Raw genomic sequence first — 24601 nt, 5'->3', positions numbered from 1 at the left:
TTTACACAGACAACAAACACAACCAAACACGACATCGCCAAGATGTGAGAAAAACAATGCTATTCCTCTTTTTATCTCTGTTTCTTTTGCAAGTGTGAATTATTTACATTAAGGTAATAAACAAGATGTTGTGTTTCTTGATATGACAAATGAGTATGACAAATTATGACCCAAGCGGTTGAATGTCCAGGCATACCAGATACATGTTCTGGTCCAGTTCTCCCCTGTCTGGTTCACAACCTTTGCATGTTTACATCACATTACTTTTTCTGAGACTTATTGGTATATATTGATATTGGTAGCTCGAGGCGCCAACGTCCGTGATGCTGTGCACCACATTTTCGGACGAGTACCCCTGGAGTATTGCAAGTTTGAAGACAATACTGTCAGAACTCTATCCATTTTCTGTGCAGTGCGCATGCATATCGCTCGGTTTTCCCTCGATTGACGGCCTCAAACATGTCTCCAACATGCTGGTGTCAATTGAAACGGTATGGAAATGATTATGCAAACCCAGATAATTCTGTCTAGCTTTTAATTCTCTCGCTCATAATGTAAACAAGCCCTAAGTTTCCATGTGCGTTCAAATTGCAGATAAGTGTGTGTGTGTGTGTTATACACACCGAGTTATATAGTAGTTAGATACACCTACTAGACAAACAATGGACAAGCCCATCTGGCATTTGCCACGAATGTCCAGTACTCTGCTGAATTTCCCCTATCCCCCTATCCCAAAGCATATCAGAGATTTATTTAATCAGATAACCTGCTACCACTAGCCTGCAGCAAACCCCATGATTCTCCTGGCTCCTCATGTTGCCCCCCGGTCCTCCATAGAAACCCCAGCTGACGGAGACGCCTCCAGAAACACTCATTCTTACTGCAAACGCTGCACAATACACTCCCCCACCAGCTATTCCTCTCTTCCTCTCCTCAAGTCGAAAAAGAACAAGTTTTCTTTTTCTCTGGCAACTCCCCGTACAGGTGTCATTCTTTGTTTAATCTACATGCATAGCTACTTACTTTGCTCCTATTTGGAACGTCACGTCCACGTAGCGTGAAGGACTCTGCACCATAGGAATCCATTTCACATGCAGATGCACAGGGGTAGAGCACAATGAACAGTGGGGATAAGACATGAGGGGAACAGTGTATTTTCAATTTCAAGGCGCCTCTTTCCTATTCTACTGTTGTTATTGTCTGTCTAATTCTATTTGTTTGATCGTTTCGTCTCTGTCTGGTAGTTTTTTGGTAATGGTAAATCCATTGTGGATTTGTAACAGATTGAAAGTTGAAAATGAGGTGTATAGGTCCCATGATGACTTTTGTGTCTATGTGTTCGTCCTTCTTTGCCACTACATGTAGTGTGTCAGTGAGTTCTGGGTGGAAATATAGATATTGCCTCTGAATGCAGAAACTGCTTTGGATTTTAAAGTTAATTGCCCTGGTTATTTCCCGTTGCCTGTTTGTAGTTAAAAATAAAGAAATTCACACTCTTTCAGTTGGTGTGTGTTTTCTAGCTTTTTTGGGTGCTTGAATTTCCACTGTGTGTTTGCACACTACACCAGTAAGGGGTTAATTCCCCTCAAAGAGGTTTATGTGATCACGCTTCTACTGCACTGACCCAGAGCCCTAGTCTCTCCCAGGCCTAGTTTGGAGCACTGGCCAGGGGGAGCCAGCCCTGGCATGGTGCTGGAGAACAGGGCAATGGGCCAGAGGTTATGGAGGTCGAAGGTGTGTGGGTAGAGTTGGAGCGGGTGGTATGTGTGTGTGTGTGTGTGCTTGTGTGTGTGTGTGTGTTTGTGTGTAGAGCCCTATATCAAGAAGTATTGTAAAGACGCAGGCAAGGATGCAAGCCAGAGAGGGGAATATTCACAGGTTTGTCTTACCCAGAACTCACACAAAATGAGTCACTCTGGCAGCAGACAAAGAGAACGCGGTACGTCACATTATAATGGTTGGTATTGGTAATTCCCCGACACAAAATTATGGCAGGCAGAAATACCTTTTCTGCTTTTGTTTACGTGTCTTATCTATCAGTTGCAATCAGTGCAGTACCTTCATTGTGAAATATATTAATAAAACAAGTGACAACAAGAATAAGCCAAGCCTCTATATTAATTTGTCATTGTCCGGTTTAACAAACATCACAAACCTTTGTTTGTGTGTGCGTGTGTTTGTATGTGTTTGTCTGTGTGAACTATACCTCGCTGCGTTTGTGTGTGTGTGTGTGGTTAATGTTTTCGACTTCACTCAGACCACAAATCAAAGTGAAGGCTGGTGAATACCACATAAGAGAGGAGATACAAAGCAGATATGTGTTGATATCAAACAGTCCCTAGGCAGCCAAAGTAGCCACGGTCCTCCAGCACAGAAATGACAACTATATTTCACAAAACCACAGCCGTTGATGTAGGCAATGCAGAGGTTATATACTTTTTATTTTTTACGTCACATTATTAACAAGATGAGTTCAGCTGAAGCTAATTAACCAATTAATAATTTAAAATGTATCCATCTGGATGCACCCAATGTACTATTATTGCACTTTTACCCTTGTTGGTTAATTAATGTCGTATTTTATTATTTGTGTATTGAATTTAAGTTGAATGTTCTGCAGCTCGCCCATATCGTGGCTTACACTCATCAATACGCCAACCCTTGTGATAGTTTATCGTGGAGTTGTTGTAATTCAATTGACTTCAGATCAGAACCTAGTGCTTGAGAGCAGTCCTGGATTGAGGGACAGATCGAGAAACACGGGCATGAGAAATAGCCTGGATGGGAAGTGTGTGTCTCTGTCGTGGTACAGGGCCACTGAATAATGTGGACCGTGAGGTGTAACGCTCTGACAGAGCTGTCCCTTGGATGATCCCCACCTGACAGGATGAACAACAGTCCTTCTATGTGCCTGTCTACTTGCTCCTCCACCGTTCCGTCTTCTGTTCTCTAGAAGGTGGGCAGGCCATGTTTGTGTAGGACAGATGATCTTCCCACCCTGTAGCCGTAGTGAATGAGTTTACTGGGTTTATTACAACGCGCTGTTTAATCACCCTCTCTATTCCCTTTAGTCTTTTTGCGTGCCAACCTGTGACCGAAATGCCAACAGAAGTCAACTAGGCACCTGTATGCTGTGCCTGACAAACGCCGCTGACTGATGAATACCTCATCTTCTTTCAGTTCTCTTGCCTCCTCCCATTCCTCTCTTCCCGTGACTCGTCCCGTTTTCTACCCTGAGACCGATCCTACAGAACCAACCCCTTCCACCCATTCGTTCTCTCTCTCTCTCCCACCCACTGATTTGTCCTTTCTCGCTCTTTCTCTGTCCCTTGTTTCCCTCCCAGCCTGAGTCCCCTCTCTGTCCCACGGTCTGTCCCTCGCTCCGTCCCTCCCTAACTCTCTCTCTTCATCTGTGGGCCATACTTCTTCCTGTAGCTGCTGTGCTGCTGTGTGTGACAGTCTATTAATGACAGGGGGGCAGCTCCCTAGACAGCTTTATAACAGTAATTCCACTCTCTCTCCACTACTGCCAAATTGTTCTGGGGGAGAAATAGGAACTAATCTTGTCCACTGTCATCGCAGTACAAACTTAGCCACACAAAGCCATGAATCCAATCCTACCTTTTACACTTGAAATAACTGTGCAATATATTGTATTAATCTCTGTGCACTTTTCTATCGTCGGTGTAATACTTAAGACAAGGCTCTTTTTTTCAGTTGGGTTTTTTTTCATGGGAGATTTATTTACCATTTGATTAGATGGCAAAAATAGAGAGAAAAGATTTTGACAATATTGCATAAAGAAAATGTTATTACATAAATGGACTGTGCAATACAAAGACATGCATATGATCATAATTAAAAGTGAAATGGACCATATGGTGCGGGAGAGGAGCTGCACACAAACAATCACAGTGAAAGCCTTTAAGTGAACAGTGAAAAGCAGGAAATGTTCATTTTTCAAACCGGGATAGAAGGAAGCACTGATGGGGCTGTTGACTGCCGGAGCGCAGGGAGTGGCTAAATAACTTACACTTCCCTGTAACCTTCTCCTCTCTTCCCCACACCTCCTTCATCTTCTGATTTACACTCAGCCTCTCGTCTCTTCTCTCCTCCCCCTCCATCCCTCTCTGTGCCCTGGCCCCTGGGTTATGTGAATATCCAGGAATAGCTGTCACGTGGGCCCCGCAGCACTGGGATCTGTTCCCTAGGCAGGAAGCTGTTATATGGTTACAGTTATTTCTGTTGTCTGTCTGGGGATAGTTTTTACTGTGCTCCGGACGATCAATAATTGTCATATGCCTGCGTCACCCGGTGCCCTCTGCAAGCAGCGCTGTGTGTAGGTTAGGATGCTGTACGTATGGGGTGTTGTGTGTGCACAGGTTAGGATGCTGTACGTATGGGGTGTTGTGTGTGCACAGGTTAGGATGCTGTACGTATGGGGTGTTGTGTGTGCACAGGTTAGGATGCTGTACGTATGGGGTGTTGTGTGTGCACAGGTTAGGATGCTGTACGTATGGGGTGTTGTGTGTGCACAGGTTAGGATGCTGTACGTATGGGGTGTTGTGTGTGCACAGGTTAGGATGCTGTACGTATGGGGTGTTGTGTGTGCACAGGTTAGGATCCTGTACGTATGGGGTGTTGTGTGTGTGCACAGGTTAGGATGCTGTACGTATGGGGTGTTGTGTGTGCACAGGTTAGGATCCTGTACGTATGGGGTGTTGTGTGTGTGCACAGGTTAGGATGCTGTACGTATGGGGTGTTGTGTGTGCACAGGTTAGGATGCTGTACGTATGGGGTGTTGTGTGTGCACAGGATAGGATGCTGTACGTATGGGGTGTTGTGTGTGCACAGGTTAGGATGCTGTACGTATGGGGTGTTGTGTGTGCACAGGTTAGGATGCTGTACGTATGGGGTGTTGTGTGTGCACAGGTTAGGATGCTGTACGTATGGGGTGTTGTGTGTGCACAGGTTAGGATGCTGTACGTATGGGGTGTTGTGTGTGCACAGGTTAGGATAATTTTTTGGTTGAGAAAACACTTTGTGTTCCCTTAACCAGCTTCCTGAGGTAGTCACCTGGAATGCATTTCAATTGACAAGTCTGTAGGCCCCTAGATGTTCTACGTTGAATTTAATTTTTTTTTCAGTATATGCAGTTGTACTGTTAAAAAGTAAATGTCAATTTCTGCAAACTGTAGTAGAGTATTGAGAACCTTCTCATCAAGTATGTTGAGATCAAAATAATGACTAAACTTATTCCTACTTATAATATTCCTACTCATCATGTTTTCCAGACACAGCAATTGTTCCTGAAATATTTTAACAGAATGTGCAACCAATGAAGAAACTGTCAATGCTGTAGGCTGTCTCTTTATGTATGTAACCATCAGCCCCACAGAGGAGGTCCTGTAACATATCACATGGCATGGTGGGGAGCGGAAGCAAATCCACAGCTAATTGCTTCCTGTGTTATTGGCATCCCGAGCCGCCGTTGTCACTTTCAGCGCATCTCTCTCCCTCTCTTTCTCTCTGGCAGATACACTGCATACGCCCACCAAGGGTTTGACACCCCTTCAGCAAGACACACCTGAGCTAGTGTGTAGCCCACATTTCTGCACCTATATGGGATGACAGTGAATGGTTGAATGATATTTTTTTGTGAAGTAGATGCGACAATAATGCCCAATTCATGAACATGCAGGCTACATGCAATAAAATCCCCCTCAGGCAGGGAACTGTATTTTACTTCATGTTTCTGTGCTCACCTCCCCTACCAAGCATTCTGTCACACACACACACACACACACATACACACACACACACACACACACACACACACACATACACACACACACACACACACACACACACACACATACACACACACACACACATACACATACACACACTCTATCCCGGCCCCAGCCCTGAGTGGAGGATATGAAGGTCAATGTGTAGCACTCTCAGCAACCCCCCCAACCTGACACGGTTCCTAATGACAGGGAATGCAGGCCTTAGTCCTGATAATCACAACCCCTGTGCCTGTGTGTATTGTAAAGCGGACAGAGTGAAAAGGAGTCACCCCCCCGCCCTTCTTTTTGTGCAGTGGAGTTCTTAGGCAGAGTGATCGGAGTGTGCTCTTGTGGTGTTCTGAGAAAGGAGAGGGACAAAGGGAGGTCTCTGGTCTCAACCCACTGCTCTGATCATAGGCTTCATGTCAGGACTGTCAGAAGCAGCATGTGTGTGGTTATCTTGGTAGGAGACCTTCTATGTAGAGGCAAAAACTGTATTTACTCACTTGCAGTAGGGGGACAGAGAGAAAGACAATTACCTCTAACTCGACCAAAACATAGACACCACAGGTAACTTAAACAGTGCTGTGAATGACCTGAAAGACATGGCAAGAAGGGTCTTCTAGGCAATCAAAAAGCACATACAGCTTGACCCCCAATCAATATCTGGCTTAAAATACTCCAATCAGTTATATAACCCATAGGCCGGTAAATGGAATAAACACCAAAATTATTAATAATTCATGCAGAGCTGTAAAAAGTCCCAAACACCTAAACATTGCCCTCATCTACAGACAGATTAACACAGAGAATAATCTTTAGCCTAGTGATCTTGGGGCAAACACAGACAGCACCAAGCTCCAGGAGAACTAAATTACATCTGTTATCACACTGGAAAGTATCACCTGAAAACCAGAACAAATTGGAGAACAGAGTGGCAGTGTCCCTGACCACTAAGATTGAACCAAAAATAAAGAACAAAATGTACAATGTATAGACTCAGTGAGCAAGTCTTTGCTATAAAAAGAGACTGCCATTCGCAAAATAGAAGCTACAGTATGTACACACTGTGCAGAAAATGTAGTGAGAATAAAGCTACACTTCCTTTCCTCCTGCCAAATATATGACCACATTAGGGACATATACTGTATTTACCTGAAAATATTCAGACCTATAACATTTTTCAAAACATTGATAAACTCATGTATCGTTTGGGCAAAATACAACAGTATTAAGTAATATCAGCAAGACTGGTGTTCGGTTCCTTTGAAAAGGGTCAGCAGTGGAGTAAAAAACAGATCCAAATGTTATACATACCTAATAATATAATGTTTCATTTATGAAATGCATTTATGCTTTTAAATTGTCTTGCGTTTAAAGTTTTTGTTTTATTTTCTTATTTATTTTTCTTATTTTCCGTTGGCGTTGGCAATGTAAGCAAATGTTTCCTAAAGCGAATCAGACTTCAAAGGGAAATTGAATTGAGGAGAGAGAGAGAGAGAGAAAAAAGCCTCAGTGTGCCATGCATCTTGTCAACTGATCCCCACAAGTGGTGTGAGAGAGGACTAGAGGATGTTACCGATAAGTTCTACCCAACAGTGTTTCGTGGTGGCAAGTGAGCAATGTTTACAAGTAAATACAACTTTGTTATGTATGTAACAGGAACTAAGCAGAGAGATTACATTTGTCCAATATATATATATTTGTATATATTATATTACTTACACATTTTTTTGTTTACTTTTTCTGTAATTGGTTTCAATCGTTTTAAGAATGTTTTTGTTGTGTCACTTCCTGTATTATTAAGATCAGTCCCTACTGGCTGGTGAGGTGAACCCGCCAAACCTTTTCCCTCCAGTCCCCGGTCTCCTGTCCCGCTGTATGCAGGATGTCCTGCCAGACAGCTCTGACTCCCCCCTCCTCCCCTGTCATCCTCACTCTCCCCAGCCACCTCCTCAACCTTGATGGTTCTAGTGTTGACCCCCTCTTCCAAGGACCTTTGCTGCTCCCAACACGTTAATCATTCATGGTGAAAGATTGAAGGCGATAACCAGGCTCTGATATGACCTAAAGCTTGCAACTTTCCTTACCTTCAGTAAGTCGGATCTGCTTTATCCAAGGCCTGAATGTTGTCTGCAGTCATTCAGAAAGAAAATCTACTCAGATCAAGTGGAGGTTGATTAGTAGCTACTTGCTGCATTGATGTGATTTCCTGAAACTGTGTGTCAGCGTGCCCTTGAGTGCCTATGCATGAGCCCTGCCGCAGCACACGGCTATGTGAGAGGATGTGGTGGGAGGTAGGAGACGACAAGTTGCGTGTCTTTAATTATTGGTTACCTCTCCCAAACACTTAGAGATAAGGGGTATGTAAGAGCAACAGCGCCCTGTCTCACATAAAAGGTATCTGTAGTGCAAATCAATGCAACCCTTCCTGCTCTTCCCCCCTCTGTCTTACATGCAAACACACACACACACATGCACATACACCCACACACACACGCACGCACACACACACACACACACACACACACATACAGGCATATACACTACCATCGACAGATGAGACTCATTCAACATAGCTAATTAATGCCACTTTCTGTTTTCACTAAAAGCACGATATGCAGGGACTCTATAGCTTCATTAGATGTTTCATATTGCTTGGTTGTTGCTTGCAGAACAACAAACATGTTACTTCCCTTTTATTAATTGAAATGGATGAAAAATACAATCGTAGTAATTTCAGAGGCAGTTGACACTCCTGTTGAGAGAGGTTTAAGCAAAACCGTATCTGCTGAGAGTACAATGGAGTAATAATCAGGTATGCTCAAGGGAGGAAAAATGTTGGCCGGGGTGGTTGGGCAGATTTAGCAGAGTATGCACATTGGTGTAATGTCCTGGCACGACAGGCCTGTCTCTACTTAAGTTACTTTTTTCTTCGTGTGTCTTACGGGTCTTTGGTTATGCCATATGTAACATTGTTTCTGTTTTGTCTTGCTATGTCGTTTTTTGTTTTGTCATGTCTTAGTTCATTCATTAAACATCCTCCGTTTTCACATCCTTCATCTTTGCAGTTGCCTGTTATAGCATGAATAGAAAGAGAATTGAAAAACTTCAACTATTCCAAGAGAAACCTGACGTCTCTAGGAATTTGGGGGAAATGAGTGGCATGCATCTTGATTGGGGTTTTCTACAAGAATAGGATATTTTTTTTGCAAAACAGGGATGTGGAGTGAAGTCCTGTTTGCAAGGAGCACTGAGCAGGGGTGACAGTGACCTTAAAAACACTGGGTCATGATGTGGCTGCACTTTGTACAGGATACTATTAAATAATCACTCAGTGACAGAAGGACTCGATGCCAAAGAGGTAAAAAGAAAAGTTTCCTGCGTGAAATTGGGATAGTTATTGCATTGCAAAAGTACATATCCACAGCACTCTTTAAACTGGTAATGTTGCTAATGTACTGAACTACAATAATGACAAACGTCAAGCACTGTCTGATAGTGTGCCGCTGACCACGGCCCCTCGGTTTGACTCCACAGGAATGGTATAACCAGATTCCCCGGGGACATGTCATTTCACCCATGAAGAGGCAGAACGTGTGCTGACATCCCTAGCTAACAAGTGGATCAGATGTTGTCACTCTCGGAAACTTGCTGCCTCTATTATCACAGCCCTTATTGCCTGCCTTTTCAGCCTCTCAGGACACACTTCTGAAATCCCTCCTGAATTGGAAAGCTGCAACTGTCATTCAACTATTTAAAGGGGGTCAATAAGCTACACCCAAAGTGTAATAGGCCTTCCTGCCCAGTATATCGGGTTTTTTCTTTAAACTGTCTGTGAAAGAAACCGTTAAACCAGCCAAGACCCACTTGTTCTCTCCCGCTGCAGACCTGAGGGAACAAGCAACGCTGAAGGTCATAAATCACATAATATTTGCTATAGAGAACAAGTGACACATTTTACACAAGTACTGTAGTCATCTGCAGTCTCAGTACTGCTTAGCCAGTGCCCACCTGCTACTAGTTTTATGGTCAAGAGAAAGACATGGTCATTGGAAAACTAAACACTCGTGGCCCGGGCTCCGAGTCTAGCTGGACCGTCTGGACTGAAGAGGAACATTGCTGGAGCTCAGTTTGGGCCAGTGCCAACCTCTGATGTAGCTGCGGCAGACCCTGTGGGGTGTGGAGCATCTCATCCTTGGGCAGAGTTAGCTACAGCAGCGCTGGATTGACCTCCAGCTGCAGGGGAAACTCAATGCTCTGGAATGTGGTGGTGACCACTCCGTCTCCCATTCCATGTCTCAGAAGGATACCACTGGCGGGGACATTCTCATATTTACCGTTAAGGCGAGGTTTTAGGTTCTACAAACAACAGAATGCCTTGGTACCCTGTACCTATTTTATGTTCTACATGGAAACATAAAGGAGCCTGTTGACATTGTTCTGGTTGTTTGTTGAACATGGACATTGTAAACCTTCTGGACTTGTTGACCTGACTAGTAGTTTCAAAAGCAGCGCACATCCACATAAAATATTTGTGGAAGATGGTTTAACGTTGATGTGTTCTCTGAATACTCCTAATGTTGTTTTTAACATTTGAGTTATTCTGCAGACAGTCTTATTTCAGTTAGCAATTAGGTTTAAGTTGCTTGCTCATGTGTAAAACAACAACAATTTCAACTTGTCGGCTCAGGAATTACAACCAGCAACTTTTGGTGGCTGGTTAATTGTTTTAATCACTAGGCCATCTACTGCCTTGTGGATCTTGGAATGCTATAAGGAGCCGAGATTTGCTGGCATACTGCTAATGTATCAGCACCTCATGTCTGAACTGCCTCATTTCAGTGCATCTCTTGTTCTTTGAGACTGAGGGCCATGTGATAGGCCAAAAGTACACTGCTTTCAAATGGCAGATCAAGTCAAGTGCACAGTATCTAGCTAGCTACTGCTCCCTGTCAGCTATCATTTTATTATTATTCTATCATTATTATTCTAATTATTTTTTCCTTATATTACAAAGTAAGTTGACTGCGAACAAATTATAATTTACTTCAACGACCTGGGAGCAATTAGGGTTAACTGCCATGCTCAGGAAAAGACAGACAGGTTTTTCACCTTGCCAGCTCAATGATTTGTCTAAGCGGCTCATGTTTTAACTTTGCCACCCCTAGAAGGAGCCATACTTACATTGTCAAGTAGGTGATATATATACCTTCGAATACAGGAAAAAAGTTTTTGTGGGCTCAAGTATTTCAAATGTGTTTATGTGTTTGATAGTGAAAAAGAGAAAGTGTGTGTGCGTGCATGCATGTGTGAGAAAGAGTGGGCCATTAGAGTGTCTGCACCTTCTCTGTGTGTATGACTTCTATTGTTTACATGTAGCTGGAACAAGCTTGTGTTAATCAGGATCATGGCTGATTATGTGGCCGTAGGGCATTGTGGGTCTCTGACTAGGACTGGACTGGCAGTGTCATGTTGGCTGAGTTGGTCCTGGGAGTGTCTGCTGGCATTGGCCAGGCTCCCTCTGTCGACCCTGCCAATGGCCAGCCACAACACCTTCTTACGGCTCAGAACTATCTGGAAATATCTAAGCGTGCTGTAGTGGAAATTAAATGCCAGTAAATATGAGGACAGCAGCAGTTTGCTCACTGTTTGCGGACAAATGCATTGAGAGTCCCCATGCCTCTGTGCTTCAAACATGTTCCTCAGGGTTAATTTGAGAAAAAAACATAAAAAGCCCTTATAATGACAGAAACGCAAATATGTCAGTAATCATTGAATTAAATTAAATACTGAAGTCGCCTTCAATAAATGTATTATATTAACCTGCCAAATAAATCTTTGCATTGTATATTTCATTTAGCAGACTCAAAAGCATTACTAGTTAAACTCCACTTAGTCTTTCAAGAAATGCTCAAATCTGTTTTGCCCGTAGCGATTTGGGTGGAAATCACATGAGAATATAATCTAATCACAGTGCCTTATGATCACACCTCAGAGCAACAGAAAATGCCAGGCAGAATAAATAAGAAGGACTAAATAAATGATCAGTGATTGTTTGGCTCTAAGTGCAGTTAGCTCAGCTTCCTGATTTTGTCGAAGCCTTCAGCCATCCCTCACTGGAGGCCTGGTCTTAGCGGAAGAGAATCGGCTAAAAAGCCCCATTCTTCTTCATACCTTCAATATTCAATGAGAGTGCTAATTGCACTGCGCTGAAAGAAAAGGAGGGAGGAGGGGAGGAATAAAGGGAGGGAGGGAAGAGAGAAGGGAGGGATATGCTGGCTAATGGTCTGTAGGCGGGAAAAGGAGAGAGAAACAAGAAAGAAAAGGGGATTTATTTTACAAAGTTAGAGCATATCCTCGGGAGGTTCCTTCCTCCTCCTCTGTGTGTTTTTCTTTTACCTGTACTGTATGTGTCTCTTAGCGCTAATGCTAATGCTCATTAGCCAGTCTGTGTGATGGTAGCTCAGGATCACTGGTCTCGTTAGCTAGCAACCGTCACCGCGAGCACTCTTGCCAAGACAAGAGGCTTCCAATGGTTACTGTATGCACCACTACCCTCTTGTCAGCCGGAATCAAGTGCACTCCTTAATGAAGTCTTTGTTATTGGTGTAGGATTTGACTTCAAAAGTTTATGTTAGAATGAAGTCGCTCTAGGTGAACCCTTTTTCCTTTTCAAGAGAAATTTGGGGAATGCATTAGCATTAGAATAGTCTTTGAGTGGAGAAAGTGCCAGCACAGCACTTCACTTTTCCTCCTCCTCATCCTTCCACCTCCTCTCACTTCTTTCTCTTTAATTTTCGGGGCTTAATCCTGATATCTCACTCCCTAGAGAATAACATTATCTCCTCGTCCTCAGTAATCTGGAGACAGTGAATGAGATAAAGCTTGCCTAACCCTGTCCAAACTAAACATGGGCCTCAGGCCAAGCACTTAGCTCATGTCTAGTGTGCTTCCACACAAACCCCTACAATCAACCCCTCACTATCCTGGTGTACAGCAGGTGAAATACAACTGGTCATAAGTTATCTTCATAAATCATGTGTAGTACAGACTAAAGCTGTAAAGATGGATGTCCTTAATGAGGACTGAGGGTACGGTGTTGCTTGAGTTTAAGAAAGTCATTTTTCCTAAGTGGCAGCACTCATGCATGTTTGGCTATTTTGTAATTGACAAATGCATTCAATAAAAGCATTCATTATCATGCAGTAGGAGCTAACAATTAAATAAACACATTGCTTTTTGATATACGCTCTGTGTGTGTGTGTGTGTGTGTGTGTGTGTGTGCATGTGCTTCTGCGTGTGTTTGTGTTGGTTGTAAGTTTGCTCCCTGGTTCTCCGGTTTTGTCTTTGGGGATCATTTACAACTCTCAACATTTTTATAGCAGCCCATTTGATGCTATTTATATTGATTACACTGGCTGCCAAACACTGGCTCTAAATACTGGGTTTCCATGAATCCCACCTTTTCTCTCTCCTTGGTCCCGCTGTGTGATGTTGTTACTTTTCGCACTCTCCTTTTTCTCTTTCACTATCTTTCGCTCCCTATCTCTTTTCCATTCGGTCTTATTCCCTCCTTCTCGGCCTGTGGCTCTATATATCACTCAGCCCTGTATAATGTTCAGTGGGTGCTGTACATCTGTGCCTTAGTTTTCATGTGCCCATTTGATTTGCTTCCTCTCACTCGCTCTTGTGCTCTCTCTTTGTCTCCCATACCGATTTGCACTCTTCTGTTTCGCTCTCGTTCACTCTCTCTTACAATCGGCATATGTTAAACGTTCCATATCCATGTCCCTGCTGACATTCAAATTGATTCTGAGTGTGGATACGATTTATAACATCAGAAGCAATATTTTTATAGTCCTTTATTTAATGATATATGTTCACGCTGTTGATTGAGTCCCACTCAGATTTTACCGCAGCCATGTAAATGGAAGATAAATATGTCTTTATTTATCCGGATGTCATACGAGAAGTGATCATTTCAATGGCGTGATTGTGTTATGATGTCAGTACCAGTCAGGACATACCTGTGTAATACTCCTTTCCCCTCACTAATTGGAGAGAAAGATAATACTGGTCTCTATTAATAGGGCGATCTGCTCAGCTGTGGATCAGTGTCCCTGTGATGGAGAAACAACATTTCTTCCATAAGCCTGACCCTGGCACAATGGTTAGTGACCAGATTCTACATTCTTTACTTTGGTCCTTGAACAGCATCTTGTGTGCTATCAGAGGTATTGTGTGTGTGTGTGTGTGTGTGTGCGCGTGTGTGTGCGCCTGTGTGTGTGTGAGTGGGGGTGTTTGTGAGTCTGTGTGTGTGTGTCCAGCTGTCAGCTCTGCTGTAACATAACCTCGTGTATAGGGATCTGCTTTGGTCAGGCCTCTTGGCTCACTAAGGTCCTGATGGCCTTCGCGCCTCCTCCACTTGTCCCAAACAGGAACGTGTGAGAAGTTTGAAGTGCCTGAAGCGGCTTACTTAGAGCTCCCTCCCTGTTGTGGGGACATCAAGTAGGCTCTCAATGCTCCTGTTTTTCCCAGTGGAGTTATAAAAAGGGGTTGGGCAGCAAAAAAAAGGCAGGGCAAGTCATGAGTAGCACTGGTGGAGGGTGTGTGGTCAGAAATTAGGGCTGAGGGGTAATAGGTGACAGAGTAGAGGAAGAGAACCAACTGGGTTTGGCAACATCCTAAATTCTTAGAGGCAGGCCAGAACATCTATATTTCCTTGTTTTTGGTCTTGGCCATAGTCTTCTTCTTTACTACTTTCATTTCCTTGTTTTGTTGTCTCTCTTTACTACATTTCATGGCTTTTCCTTTCTCTTTTTTTCTGTCCTTCTTTCTGAAGAAAACAGGATGATTTAGGGTGAATTACTTCCTCTGACCTGAGAGCATGGTGAAGGATGGGTGGGGACGAGGAAAAGCCTCTCTTCTCTGGTTATCTCTTGTAACAGCACAGTGCAGTTAGAGGGGCATCAGAGACCAAGCCCCTTGACTTGAACTATGTCCGTCTCTGAAGTGGCGTGGGTTGGCACACGCTTGCATTGTGAGAGCCCCGCATCCTGTCCTGTCAGAGCTTTATGAGCCCAGGGGGACTGTAAAAAGACAGAAACTCTTGGCCTTGGTCTGGTCAGTGGGTCAAGGAAGGCAGGGGAGGGATGGGTTAGTGATGACCAAACAGTTCTGTATTGTCTGAGGCAATATCTCCTCTCACTCGGCAGCATAGCACCCGACGTCCCACTGCTGGTTTGCGTCTGATGCTAAGCCGGGTTGTCGATCCATAGTTGAGAGACCAGATGCTGCTAGAAGTGGTGGTGGATTGTGGGTTCATTTGGTGTTAAGATTATTGCCCATTGCCCCAGGGCAGTGAAGGGGACATTGCTCTGTGTAGGGTGTATCCTTCATATTTAAAATGGATGTCCTGACTGCAATCACACACACACATCAAATGTCTCTCTGATCCGACACACCATAATCTTCACAACTAATGTTAAGGAATACAGTATATGAAAACACCCATTCTCATGGATGGATAACAGGTGTTTCCTTTGTTCATTGCAAATTTCAGTAAATATGTTATTAGTGTAATTGAACCTTATCGGTGTTACAATCTTTTGGTGGTAAAGATTATCTTAAATTAAATGTTTTCTTGACTATAAGGACAATCTGTAGGTCGGTTGACGACCTTTTTACGAAGAATATATTTTTCTCCTCCTTTTGTGTGTATATTTTCATCTGTGTATTTCAGTCATTGTGTAATTTACAGCTAATCTATATTAGAGACCTTGGTCTCAGTAAGGCTCCGTTTTATAATAAATAGGAAATATTTTAATCTTGAGGCATTTAAGGATGACCATGTTGAGGTTCCCATGACGTGAGATTACATGCACACACAGACAGACCTCAATGCAAAGGATTTGGATTTTGACCCGTTTTAGATGAATTGCAAACAGTCAATGAATTAGTGTAACAAATGTATTTAATATATAGAGAATTACAGTACAACTATCAAAGATCAAAGCTCTCCAAACATTTGAGAGCAAAGATGCATGCACAAGTGAAGAAAATGAGAGATCTTTCCCAAACATCACTCTGGTTTATATCCCCAATTGAAGTTGTGGGGGTTGGTTAGCTAACATAAAGATACCAAGACTAGTCCTGCAGAATAGACCCCTTATCAATTAGGGACACTTTCTGATCTGTTCCTGGGGCCATCTCATATGACCAAGTGATTTTATCTTGTGGATCATGCAAGCTAGGCAATTAAAAGCAAACCTTTTGGTCCTTTTGTCCCTGCATTCACACCTTACAGAAACATCTGATAACCATTAACATTAAAACGATAGCCTACTGGGACAGAAATTAAGTACACAGGTATCAATGTCTATACTAAATAATGAAGAATCATTTAATATGTAAATAAACATAGAATCTGCATTTTTCAGTTCCTTCAATACACCTGTATCCAGGTGCCTGTTGGTCTGTTTTGCCCACTAGGTATTTTGGGTAGTTTCCACAAAGATTCTGGCATTTGCCAATGTTTTCATATTTGGGATTTGTTCATTGGTAAGAACAGAATCTACGCACAATTAGACTGCTGACATGTTTGTGCCAAATAGTTAATTAATGTGTTTTCTTCAATTCTACAGTTTAAAATATTCAGTAAAAATTAAGAGACCACTGCACCTTTTTCTTCCCTTTCCAAAAAAGTCAAAAAGGAAGGTTTTGAGAGAGGAACTGAAGCATTCAATTTCCTGGGGTCTCTTAATTTTAACCCTTCTGTTCCTCACTCAAAACCTTCCTTAATAACTTAATTTGGTAAGGAAAGAAAAAGGTTTAGTGGTCTCTTAATTTTTTTCCAGAGCTGTATATGAAATGATCATTCATAATATTTTTTTTAATAATAATAAAAACATTTTTTTGGGGCCTCAGATTTGAAATATATATTTTTTTGTAACTTCCTTCTCCAGTTTCAGCGTTCACATCCCATGCATCTTTTTTGTTGTTATTTTATTTGCACTACTGAATATGCCCGCTGGTTTGCTCTTCACTTCCTGCAGCAATACCTCCACTTCAGGTTTTTTTTTTTTTCATTTGGAATCCGGACGTATTTCGATTTTTGTTTTGGCATAACTGACCACTCTTTCAACTTTTCTTTTGAATTTCTGTGTGCAATTTCTGGGGCACACAGCCATGCAGTCTCATGCCCTATTATCAAGTTCAACTTTATTGTCGTGTGTATTAAAATACATTGAAATATTTGCGCTCTGGCTCTCTCTGACTTACATATAGGACACAGGTCCACAGAAACACAATGTTTAGGGACACTGCATTCAATATAATAAATCATTGAGGTAGTCTTTTCTTTTATGGGGATTAGCTGAGTGTTTACCTGTGCTAATTATAAAAACTGGCACACACTTTTAATTTAGGAGCACAATCATTAAAGGAACGTAGGTTCTGCGTTTTAAAACCATTTCATGAATCCGACATAGATTATTTTTTTTAAATCTCTCAAGAACTTAGGAAGATATTGGTGACTAAAGCCCACTGTTCTAGTGGGGAAGACAAATCGATGTTGCAAGAAATGAAAATGAACATGCATGTTTTTTATTAGCGCTGCATTGGAAGGGCAGGTAATTTTTCTGATCTTGGTTTTTCGCACACACATATATACACATTCCTTACATCGCCATAAACATTTCATCTGAATTATAAATGGCCGACTTACCTAGCAGGGTATGTGTAGTTGCACAATACTCTCCCAGGTAAGGCGCTAATAAGAGCAGGGTGATGGTGACATTGGGTACAGTGAGACGTAAAGATCCCACAGACTGCTTTAGACACAATGGGAACATTCAGAGACGGGCCTGGTTGCCTGGGCATCTTCTTCCATAGGGAACCCACTGACTGAAAACACACATTTAACCATCTGCAGCTCAACGACGCATGGAGCAGGGGAAGAAAGAAGAAGGGAGGAGCACTGCTTTATGCGTGGTTGTGTGCATGTGTGTGTGTGCGCGCGCAGTTGCATATCAGTTTGTATATGAGTGCATGCCTTTGTTTGAAAGTGGTAGGGTTTAGTCTTTTTTTCAATGCATTTGTAGTTTGCTATGCATGAGCTGCAACTAGGTACGAAAGACGCAGTGTAGAAAACCGGCCTGTGTGTCCTGTGATGGTCCAGTGCCTCCGCTACTTTTGCTGTGGCACGTGTGCCGTTTGGCCTACTGCTATTTTGGGCACACCGTACCTCTCTTTCTATCCTTCTCTTTTCTGTGGATGAATTCCTAAAAATGCCACAAAAAAAGTGTATTTAGATATAACACAATTGCATGGAATTGTCATGATGGAATGAAATGGACCCTACTGAAACATTGTAGTTGTGACTCAGTGGCCCTGTGTTGAGTGGTTTTGGTCACGTTGTTTCTAGATTATGAGCTAGCTTTCCTATAAAAGCCTCTGACAGTAAGCTGTGATTCATCCGTCATTTCGTCAGAATACCACGCCCACCTCGGCACCTCAGGACGGGGCTGTAACCATTCCAACACCCTGTATTCTAGTAACCCGTGGGCCTGCTAAAACCTCAGTCCCCTTTCTCCATGACAGGATATTGTGCTTCCGTAGAGTGCGGTGTGCATACAAACTCCCTCACACTGCAAAAGGAAACATCAGTTCTCCTGCTTGTATTGATACAATCGTCAGTTGTTACCTTAATTGTACGAAGTGGTCATTTTTCTTCCTCTGCTTGTTACCTTAATGAAGGGCAACTCAACCCATCTCCCACATTCACCTCTGAAGCCCTTAGATAAACAGGGCAGAGGGGTTTCAAGGCAGGTCTGTGGTGAAGGTGGTCACACAGAAGCTCAGAAGTGTGTGTATGCGTGTGTGTGTGTTTGTGTGTCTGCTGCCATGCATACATCATCTCAACCCACATCAAAAGTAAACAACACCTGAAACTGCTCTAACTGCCACTGTACAGCCTACGTCAACGCACACAGACAAAAACAAACAGACCCACACACTCGAATTCACCCATCGCCTGTGCTACAGTTGGCCGAGGTGGCAGCTTGTATGTATGTAGAATCTCCAAACGGGGAAGAGGGGTCGCAGTTGTGTAGAGAGACTGTGTCACACGAACACGAAAACATACAAACACACGCGTATACACCTTTTGATACTATGCAGCATCAAAAACTGCAAAACGTAATAGATTTTCGTTTGTCTGTTAGTCTGCAGATGTCAAGTTTGATTTGGAGATATTTGCTGTCTTAATATGCATATGGCTGTTTTAACTTCAGTCACATCAATGCAGTGATGCACATCAGAAATGCACCCGCAGTTTAATGTGTGTGTGTGTGTGTGTGTTGGTGTGTGTGTGTGTGTGTTTGTGTGTGTGTGTGTACTTTTGCATGTGCTTGTGCACTAGGCGGAATATAACTTTCACTCCCATGGGTGTGCGTCATAGCCTGCCCCCCCCAACCTCGGCTTAAGGTCATGCTATCTCGACAGTACTTGATTCATCACATCAAAAATGCAAGCAGAGAATGTTGCTTTCTAATACCAATTGCATGTTTTGTTTACCTTGATGAACGGAAGCCTGTTACTAAACTGCTTCCGTGTGTCCCGCAGTGACAAGGCCTTGTAGCCAGGTGCTGCTGGACCTGTCTCATCCTCGTCTCATCCCCATCTCATCCCTGTCTCATGCCCGTCTTCTCTCCTCTTCTTACTGACGCTGCCATGCTGCTGTCACTGTCTGCAGACCTTCTAACGTCAGTCCTAGAATTGTTCTCGCTCTCCTGTTCCCTTTTGAGCGCCAGGCATATGCAAAGGAAAAGTGAAAAAAATGTTAGGTTACTTTAGGTGAGCTTGGTGTCTTCCAGCTCAGATTCTTAGCTGACTAACCCACTGGATCTGACATTACACACCTGCAGTCACAGATTGGTGTTGAGAAATCATGAAGCAAATACAGTTAGTGATATATATATATATATATATATATATATATATATATATATATATCACTAACTACATTAATACCAAAATACCTGTTTTCTAAATACAATCTATTATAAATCATGCACCCATCGCAACTGTGCCTAGTGTAATGGTGGCTATGCAGACTACAGTGGATATAAAAAGTCTACACACCCCTGTTAAAATGTCAGGTTTCATGTCAGAACTTATTCCACTTTTAATGTGACATATAATGTGAACAATTCAATTGAAAAATAAAATGAAATCTTCAAGCGGTAAAAATGAAAAACAAAAACCTTACAATATCCTGGTTGCATAGGGATGTGGCTTTGTTCTGAATGAACCAATCACATTCAAATGTCATTAAATAGAAGTCATTACACACCTGCCATCATTTAAAGTGACTGATTAATCACAAATACATTTCAGCTGTTCTTGTAGGATTTTCCTGACATTTTCTTAGTTGCATCTCAGAGCAAAAGCCATGGTCCGCAGAGTGCTTCCAAAGCATCAGAGGGATCTCATTGTTGAAAGATATCAGTCAGGAGAAGGGTACAAAAGAATTTCCAAAGCATTAGATATTCCATGGAACACAGTGAAGACAGTCATCATCAAGTGGAGAAAATATGGCCCAACAGAGACATTACCAAGAACTGGACGTCCCTCCAAATTTGATGAAAAGACAAGAAGAAAACTGGTCAGAGAGGCTTCCAAGAAGCCTATAGTAACATTAAAGGAACTGTAGGAATTTCTGGCAAGTACTCGGTGTGTTCTACATGTGACAACAATCTCCTGTATTCTTCAAATGAATGGGCTATGGGGTAGGGTGGCAAGACGGAAGCCATTTCTTACAAAGAAAAACACCCAAGCCTGACTGAAGTTTGCAAAAACTAACATGAAGTCTCCCATAATCACATGGGAAAATGCGTTATGGTCTGATGAAACCAAGGTTGAACTTTTTGGCCATAATTCCAAAAGGTATGTTTGGCGCAAAAACAACGCTACACATCACCCAAAGAACAACACACCCACAGTGAAGCATGGTGGTGGCAGGATCATGCTTTGGGGCTGTTTTTCTTCACCTGGAACCGGGTCCTTAGTCAGGGTGGAGGGAATTATGAACAGTTCCAAATACCAGGCAATTTTGGGCACAAAACCTTCAGGTGTCAGTTAGAAAGCTGAAGATGAAGAGGAAGATCACCTTTCAGCACGACAACAACCCAAAGCACACATCCAAATCCTCAAAAGCATGGCTTCACCAGAAGCAGATTAACGTTTTGGAATGGCCCAGCCAGAGCCCAGACCTGAATCCAATTGAACATCTGTGGGGTAATCTGAAGAGGGCTGTGCACAGGAGATGTCCTCGCAATCTGACAGATTTGGAGCACTTTTTCAAAGAAGAGTTGGCAAATATTGCCACGTCAAGATGTGCCATGCTCATAGACTCCTACCCAAAAAGACTGAGTGCTGTAATAAAATCAAAAGGTACTTCAACAAAGTATTAGGTTAAGGGTGTGCACAATTATGCAACCAGTTTCATTTTCAATTGAATTGTTCATGTTTTAGGTCACTTTAAAGGTGAAAAAAGTTCTGACATGATTTATTTTTGTCTCATTCGTTTACATCACAAGATCCTGGCATTTTAACAGAGGTGTGTAGACTTTTTATATCCACTGTATGTGTTTTACTAATGTATTTCAATCAATGATTTCATTGCATCAATTCCTGTGTGACTGACCTGGAGATGTGAATCCTAAACGAGCAGCTTATTCCCGTCAATGCTAATGAAAATGCCTCTGTGTTTTCTGACTTTCTTTCCTGCCGTGCTAGTGTACACGGATTGCCCCCTGACCCCTGATCAGGGCTGTCTCAATAGCCCAAGGAGACATGACTCTCACACAATTCTTCCTGTGTGGTTTCAGCACCTTGCCAACCCCATAGCAGTGTATGTGTTGCTGAGTCGTGTTTGACCTTTGAAACAGCCTGAGAAGCCCCCCTGGGTCAAGACAATGATGTGCTACCGCCGTGGTCACAGCCTGCTGTAACGACGTGGTTAGTGTTGCTGTGAAATTGGCAGCCTGGAAATAAATGAAAATAAACGGTTCTCATGTCTCGAGAACATGACTGAGAGAGAGCGAGAGCGAGAGCGAGAGCGAGAGCGAGAGAGAGCGAGAGCGAGAGAGAGAGAGAGAGAGAGAGAGAGAGAGGGAGGGAAAGAGATTGTGTTGTGTGTGAGTGCATGTGAGAGAGACTTTTTGTTTGAGTAGAGTCAAGAATTTGAAAACAGGAGATTGAGAACAAACAAATGTCGGATTTGAAATCGACCACCATGTTGCAGGACGATAATTGTCCAATGCAGGATTTTTTTTAACCAAAAATACATATATATATATATTCTTTACCCAAAAGAGAGTTCACCAAAGACAATTTTAAACATAATAAAAAAATCTAATAATAATTTAAGTATAATCGTACACACACACACATACTCACACAGACAAATGTCCATCAGATATTAAAACATTTCCACAGATTGTGATTCACATTTCTTTCGCTGCAGGATTGCTGTAGAAATTTGTCTCAAATTAAGATCCTACTTCTGTGTATGCATCATATTATATTTGTCATGTTCTTGGGCATAGTTTTGCCTGCATGCAAAGTTTTGTTTAAGGATTGCATTGTGTATAGTCATTACTAGTTTATTCTGTACTAGATATTTAGTATTCATCCTATCTGTCCATGTGTCACATCACTTCTACATTACATTGGATACTACTACCACTCACACACACAAAAAGCCTCATGACTTTTTTTGCAGTTCTGTAGTTCATCTGTTGTGTCACCAATCTTGTATCCTACTCTCATTTCCCTTTACAGGTTTTCTGTTTGACTGTCTGTCCTATGTCATCCTTCCTCCCTCAGTGCTGTACTTTTATTCACCAAACACCCACACAGAGTGAACACTACTGTTGAGCAGCTCAACAGTCCACCTTAACCTATATGCGGGGTGCTGCTACGACCAAGTACTTTTGAAACTTAAATCCAACATTCTTTTGTAATAATTTGTTATTCATTTAAGTACTTGATGTATTGTATTTTGTGTGTACACTCTGACTTTAATATGGGCACTTGTATAGGCACTTTCCCTGAAGGTCCAGGTTGCAAGGTGCTTGTTATAACCACTCAAGTGGAAGAGAGGGTCTCCCCAAATGACTGTGACTTGAAAACCCAAGCCATTTGAAACAAAGATACTGCTTTAGGGTTCATAAACACACATTAGGCTTAATATAGTCATAGTTGATCAGCATTTAAGTACAAGCAACTCAAGTTGGACCTGTAAATGTAAGCAACAACTGTCTCTTTCCATTTGTCACATAGAGTATGCACAGGACACCGTTTGGAAAATGGGACTTTTTTGGGAAGGGACTTCAGAAGTTATAATTTGACAAATACGGGAACATATTATGACTGGTTGTCTTCATATAAGACTAAAAGTAATTAATTAAGAAATAGAAATGAAAAGTTTTGATTACGCCCAGAGAGATCATACATATCTTTACATACCTATATGTTGTTTTCTAATTGTACCTATAGAATACAGTTTGTTGGTTCTGTTTCAGATTGAACATATCACACGCTCAATTTCCACTACTGCAACAACTCATGATAACACCAACCACTGTTGGTGAGACAGAAAGACAGAGATAAACAAAGAGAGAGAGAGAGAGAGAGAGAGAGAGAGAAAGAGCAAGTGAAAATAAGATTCAGATGGAATGATAGAGAGAGAGAGAGAAAGAGAGAGAGAGAGAGAAAGAGCAAGTGAAAAAAAGATTCAGATGGAATGATAGAGACAGAGAGAGACATGCTTTCATGTGTACTTTTCGGTGTCAGATGCATAGAAAAAGCAAAAAACTGAGTTGAACTATGGGGAGTGTCTATGGGGATGAGTCTGTAGAGTGGAGGCTGTGTGTCTATGGGGATGAGTCTGTAGAGTGGAGCCTGTGTGTCTATGGGAATGAGTTTGTAGAGTGGAGGCTGTGTGATATGGGAATGAGTTTGTAGAATGGAGGCTGTGTGTCTATGGGAATGAGACTGTAGAGTGGAGCCTGTGTGTCTATGGGAATGAGACTGTAGAGTGGAGGCTGTGTGATATGGGAATGAGTTTGTAGAATGGAGGCTGTGTGTCTATGGGGATGAGACTGTAGAGTGGAGCCTGTGTGTCTATGGGAATGAGTCTGTAGAGTGGAGGCTGTTTGATATGGGAATGAGTTTGTAGAATGGAGGCTGTGTGTCTATGGGAATGAGACAGTAGAGTGGAGGCTGTGTGTCTATGGGAATGAGACTATGGGGAGTGTAATGCAGTCTTACTAAAGCCTGGGTTTGCAAATAAATCATCTAAAAGCGCCTGTTCAAAGCATTAGCCTATCAAATCTAATCTAACATGCTATCCCCTCCCTTACTGCTACACTCGCTCCCCTCCCTTGGCAGACAAAACAGTTTGCTGCCTCAGGCAAGGGCTGGAAACACAGGCGCAAAGTCACAGAGCGGTAGGCTCCAGTGCTGTATTTCAAGTCTGTAGAATCCCATGGACGACTTTAAGATCTGAACGTGTGAAATGACTAATATGGGGTCACCAAGCAAAGCTTTGGAAGCCAATTGCAATATACTGCCCTGCAAAATTAAATTGTTTGTTTTCTTGTTCCCAACTGCCTCTACGAGATGAGGTGCATTACAAAATAGATTAGGAATCCTGCCAGTGTTAATCTTCCATACAATTAACAATATAGCTAAGAACAAGAAAGTAGTGGCAGTTTTTGAGTGACTGCTGGTATACAGAG

The 24601-nt window shown here is 42.4% G+C and overlaps 1 protein-coding gene across 5 annotated transcripts in view; it reads left to right on the top strand.

Moving 5' to 3' along the window:
- Positions 1–24601, top strand: part of mafa (v-maf avian musculoaponeurotic fibrosarcoma oncogene homolog a (paralog a)) — a 130888-nt gene that overhangs the window by 47420 nt on the left and 58867 nt on the right. Inside the window, exon 3 of one of the 5 annotated variants that reach the window (XM_034287537.1) lies at positions 13886–13903. The exons of the other annotated variants lie outside the window; for them this stretch is intronic. The gene's annotated coding sequence lies outside the window, so the exon portion shown is untranslated. Of the gene's footprint in view, positions 1–13885; positions 13904–24601 lie in introns of those variants that run through there. 5 annotated transcript variants of the gene reach the window in all.

The sequence above is a fragment of the Esox lucius genome, chromosome 2, assembly GCF_011004845.1.
Source record: "Esox lucius isolate fEsoLuc1 chromosome 2, fEsoLuc1.pri, whole genome shotgun sequence".
Taxonomy (NCBI): Eukaryota; Metazoa; Chordata; class Actinopteri; order Esociformes; family Esocidae; genus Esox; species Esox lucius.
The sequence above is the reverse complement of the archived record's forward strand: the minus strand, read 5'-3'. Positions and strand labels throughout refer to the sequence as shown.